Below are 5,925 nucleotides of genomic sequence, written 5' to 3' on the forward strand. Positions count from 1 at the left end.
AAAAAAAAAAAAAAAAAAAAAAAAAAAAACAACAACAACAACAACAATAACAAAAAAACCCACAAGGCAGCCAGCTTCAGGGCACTCATTTTAAAAGCACACGCGTTTTTGTGCTCACTGATGAAATAGCATGTTTAATAAAAGTCTGCCGATTGTTAGCACATTCTCACCTACCACAGCCTCCGACTCTCTCAGCTTTCACTCCTGGTTAGTTTTGAAAAATGACACCACGCGTTCTCTCTCCTAGAACACGATCTTTTTCGAGGCACAAGTGAAAAACATTGCAATGTATAAAGATATTTGAGACTCCGTGTTTCTCTATACAAATATTTATGCATAGTTCTTAGCAGGGCTTATTTTTGCTTTCTCTTTTCAAAAGTGTAAAGAATTTTACCCATTAAAAAGCAGTAGCAAACTTGCTGACTTCGGGTTCCCTTTATTTTGCTACACTTTCATTACATAGTTTTAATTCATTACAATTAACAAAGGGAGAAGGCAGGCTTGTTTAGTGTTGAGAGAGGCATGTTAAACTTCCCCTCTTTAACTAGTAACTTTAAAATGCCAGGTGGGTCTTCCGGAGAGAAAACCCCACTTTTCCCTTTGTCTTTCCATCTCTTAAAAATGTAGCAAGCATTTCTCAAGTTTTCTCAAACTCTTTGGAGACACTTATTTTCTTGCAAATTAATTCTTTTTAACTCCTTATGATAGCTTTGAATCCCATAAAGAAAGATGAATTATCGCCACACTGAGCCCAAGCTGTGTCACAGGAGGAGACAAATAGAGACCCCCACTGTGTTTAACAATGTAGAAGAAATTCCAGGCGCAAAAGAAAAATTTCTGTCCTTTTACCCCAGACCTGGCAGCCTGTGCTCACAGAGTTGAACGGTGGAGGGCAGTCTTGCTATGCTCAGCGAGGCACTGACCCACAGGCTCCCTCCTAGTCAGTGGCCCACATCACAAATTTGTTAAGTCACAACCACCTGTGGCACAGGCCCCGGGCATCTTCTGTTTAAGCTGGTTCAGTTTTGATCTGTGCGGTGAGGCTCCAGGGACAGAGACACTGTCCCTTTATGGGACACAAAGTTGAGGTGGCAGGGCACACACAGTCACTTTGATAGAAAGATGTTTGTTGCGCTGCAAGGCTTGCACAATCGGCCTTTCATCCAGCTGTCACGCTAGACTCAAGCTCACATCACGATTTGTGCTTCACAAAAACCACAGACCTGAGACATGTCAGCAGAAGCCAGAAATTCTGATCAGAATTTGATGAGGGTGGTTCAAATACAGAGATCTCCACAATTTGAAGAAAAGAACTCCACATTATTTTATGACATGCCTCCTAGAAAGTGTCCATTCGAGGGAAATCCACTATCAGAGCGCGTACGAACTCTTCCGGGGAGGGTGGGGGGAAGAGATTTAGTGAGCAAGCAAAGTGGGTTTGGTACAGAAATGCCTACATTGAAATAGCTCTAGTCACACCGCAACTAGGGAAGAGGCTGAGATCACCTGTAGGCACTAGGCTTCAGGCACCTGGGCTGGCGAGTAAGTCGTTTCCACCGCCGGTCATTACCTCACCGTACGGTTTCATTTCTATGGGAGAAATTTGCATACAAGCAGAAAGTCATACTAGAAAAGCCACCACCCACCCCATGGTGCCAGGGACTCTCCATGTGTACAAATTACACAGGACTATTATCAAACAGCTCCGTCTGAGGCCGCTCTGAGGACCCGCAATGCTGAGGAATGAGGACAAAGTGGCCTGGCACCTGCAGGGTTAATTAAACCGTTCAAGATGTAATGGCTACACAAAAGCAAGCCAGTTTCTCTTCTTCCAAGAGCTATAAACACTTGTGCTGCACTGGATGGCATTTGATAGGCGTGTACTGCCCGGAACAAACTCATGGGATCCCTAGTTAACGCTCGGACTCCGGGTTTACACTTAGAAGGCCGGTGGTGCGCCCTGTCGCCAAGGTCAGCAGCCCAGATGCACTAATTGTATTATGAGCTTGACATCTAGTGGACGCCTCTGGCAGGGCAAAGCAGGCAAAGGTTAAGTCAGCGAGGCTTGCCACAGCACTCCTAAAGACTCACCTTCAGGGAGAGTGCGCAAGCTGGCCAGCATTCTGCTACCCACCTTTCCGAGGGCCTCACACTTGGAGACGGTTCCATGCCTTACTATGAGGTCACTATGCTTGCAAAGAATGCAAAGGGGACGGAGCCTCCTAGAGCTCACCCAACTAGGCTAGAGGTGAGAGAAAAGGTCCACCCTCAGAGGGGAAACACATGGGTGGATACCTCCCTGTGGTGGCCAGAACCCCTTTCCTTTAATTAAGAAACAAATCAATCTTGGTCACGAGCATAAAGGTCATTCCATTATTTTGTTAAAAAACGGTATTTTTCACTTTCTGGAGCATGACTTGCCTTGTTTGTTTGGCAGCCACACAACGAAGCACATCTTAAATCATAACTGTATTGAAATCACAAGAGAAAAAACCCAAGATACCTTAATGACAGTTTAATTAAAACAATTGCCAAAATTTGGTTTCCACATAGGTTGTCTATGAAATATGCAGCAACCTAACACACACTAATTACAGAAGGGCCCTGCCAACAGGAGAACTGCTCACATCCTCTTGATATTGTCTAAGATTCACTGCTCTTTCTCATACTGGCAACTAGTCAAGAAATAATGCAGAAAAAGAAAAGCCAATAAAACAGTAAAGAAAAAGAGAAAAAAGAGAAACTCTTCTGTTCTATCATATTATTTTTAAAAAACAACACTCCAAACTAGGTTGCTGTATTAAAAGATGGTGAGAAATCGCATTAGCAGCTTAAAAGATTTTTTAATTTACTTACACAAGACCTTGTGCCAATACTTACACATACGGATGCTAAATTCCAACTGATGGCTACTTCACAGAACCGAAATCTTAGCTCTGTTTGTTGCATTCCCCATCCCCAAAGAAAATGCTCTCAAGGCCACCAGGAGATGGACAGTAAGACTGAAAATGAAATCTGACCCACTTTTGTTTGTTTTCAACCACCATTCTGGATACAAAGAAATAATCAGCTTGCTAAGTAATTCCTGCTGCTTCTCCCTCCATACCTTTCCCTCCGTCTGAACACATCTGAAAAACGTGGATTAGGCATAGGCTTTGAAAAGTTCAGAATACTCTTCTAAAATTCCCTAACTCTTGTCTCACAATCAGCTCTCTTTAAGGTGGAATTAATTGGCACCCATTTTGGGAGCACGCATTTTTAAACAGGTTAAGTTTTTGAGCGTTATTTTAAAAAGAAATGTTTGCAAATTCTTCCTCCCCCTCCCCCCTCCACTTACTTTCTACCTTTCATGTTTCAGAGAAAACAATCTGCCAGTGGATGTAAGAAAGTGGCTTCTGTATTGTCCCTTTTGGTATGCTGAATGTAAATGCGAGTACTTGGGGGGGGGGGGCTGGAGGCAAACCCTGCATATACAGATAAAAGAAAGAAAGGTCTCTTCACTGAGCACTGGTGGCTTTCTCTCCCTCAACTTAAACAGTCTGAATTCCACTGGTTAGCTCTTAGGTCGAAGACCCAACACATTTGAAAGAAATTTTAAGGTAGCCATATACTGTAAATTGGTAGAAAATAAAAGCACCGTGAAGTAATTAGTTGCCCACAAAGAAGACACATCCTCAAAAACTGTTTTAAATTACAATATTCTTTTGTTCTTCCTCAAAGACAGACTTTCCCAGGACAGAGACATTCGTCTTTAGGAACTGCTTTTCTCTTTATTTGGCCGACACATGGTTGCAGTGTCTTTAAAGTTCTCGGTGGGGCTGAAGTGTGGCATGGTCCCTGGAAGTTTTAATTAGTTTTTTCTTAGAACAAAAATCTTCAGCTGGCTCAGAGGATGTCACCATTGGTGGCACAGATCTAACTGAAGCCCAAAGCTGAATCACATTGATTTCTAAAATGGAAAATATTCATGAACACACAATTTAAAACCACAGTTTCTATTTGGGATTTAGGTCTCAGTAACTTAAAATAAAATTCTATCACAGGGAAACTCCAGAACTTTCCATAAGGCAGAGTTGCTTGTTTTCATTCAGATTTGTCAATTCATTCCTTCAGTGCTAAGGTCAGGAGAGAACCAAAGCTATTGTTGCCTTTTTTTTTTTTTTCATTGTTTGTCTAAAAACCAAATCCTGAAAAATAAAGCATAAAAATATATGGCTTCTCCTGGAAATCAACATGACTTATGTCTCTTTGCCCTCTCCTAGTCTCATTTTTTAAAACATACGGTATCTGTTCTGTGTGGTATTAACAAAAGCCTTCAATTTTCCTGCAGAGATGGACCTAGTGCTTTAATTAACATGTCACACCCAAGTGATACAAAGGAATCATTTACTTCATTTCCAAAACACTGTGCTCTTAGCCCACTTATAGCTCATATTTGTCGCCGCTGCATGTAAAAATAATAATAATAATAATAATAATAATAATAATAAGGATTTAAAATGACAACGGAGTAATCTAGTTTACACAAGCATTCACCTTAAAACACACAGACACACAACAACAACAACAACTACTACTTTTCTTGTTTTTCTTAGAGTTAAGACAGCATGAGCATTCCTTGACTTCTTGGGGAACAGAGAATCTTTGATGCTCCAGGAACAACCTGCTTCAGAACAATTGCACCCGAAAGAACTTGTTTTAAGTTTGCCTGAAGTCTTCTTCAGACCCGAGGGGCGCATACAGCCTGAGTAGGGCTCAGCCTCAGACAGGCTATTTTTGGCCTGTTGCAAAATATGATGAGGAACTGTGGCAACCTCGGGATCAGAAGTCTGAATGGCTGTAGAAAACGCAGCCTGGATAAAAACGCCACTTCCGAAAGGATGGAAAACCTGGACAGGGGAGTCTCGAAATAAACTCGAGCAGCGAGCAGAATTCAAAGGAGAACTCGTAAATAATTGACTATCTGGGGTTTTCAACACTGTCGGGGTTATATATCCTCCGACGTGTTTACACAATTAACTTTACCACACTCACATTTCTGAAGCGAAATTAAAAATGAACAACAGTGCCTCAGCTTGTTAATTGTTAAATACACGAGGGTTTACTCTATTAATTAAAATATGCTTTAATAAAAGGAGACATTGCACATTTTGATAAAGACCCTACAAAGCAGAGAAGTATTTACACTGTTGCATTTTAGGGCGGCTGTGAAAGCGGATTTTGAGCTATTCAGGAGCCATAATAATGAAGCTTTAAAATTCCTCACTGGGATGCAGTGTAGTTCTTTTGAGGGAAAGACTGTCTTTCTCATTCGGCAGAAATAAATCCATTCATTTGATCATGTAGTCATTGAGGGTAATACAAAACAACCCAAGTGTGAGAAATTCTATGTGAAGAAGTAAACAAAACAAAAAAAAAATCCATTTCCATGACAAAAAGATTCTTTGTCCCTAATCTCCCCAACATATGCAAGCGTTTCTTTTTAGCATATCGCCTGTTCTAATCTTGGCTGACTTGGCTGCAGAGTTGCGGGTCCCTCACCTCATGGCAACAAAAAGACCCAACGAGTCCCATTTGATTTAATTCATTCCAGGGCTGCTGTGGGCATTTTCTCACTTTCTACTGCGACGTGCTTAGTCAAACTTTACCGCTGTGCGTTAAACCCTTAAATTCCGTCTGTCTCTTAGGGTTTTGAGACTGGGGTGTGTGTGTGTGTGTGTGTGTGTGTGTGTGTGTTTTAAAGGTGGTATCGTTTTCATAGTTAAAAGATCATTTAGAATATGCCTCTAAACAATTAACAACACGTTGCTCATAAAAGTTGGCTTTTAAGGAGTAAATGATTCCACCTCGAACTAGTTGGGGGAGCTCCGTGTCATACGCGGCCGCCCCTTCTTGGCCTCCTTGCCGGCGCCCTGGTGACCCTGG

The sequence above is a fragment of the Psammomys obesus genome, unplaced genomic scaffold (assembly GCF_907164565.1).
Source record: "Psammomys obesus unplaced genomic scaffold, mPsaObe1.curated_primary_1811, whole genome shotgun sequence".
Lineage (NCBI taxonomy): Eukaryota > Metazoa > Chordata > Mammalia > Rodentia > Muridae > Psammomys > Psammomys obesus.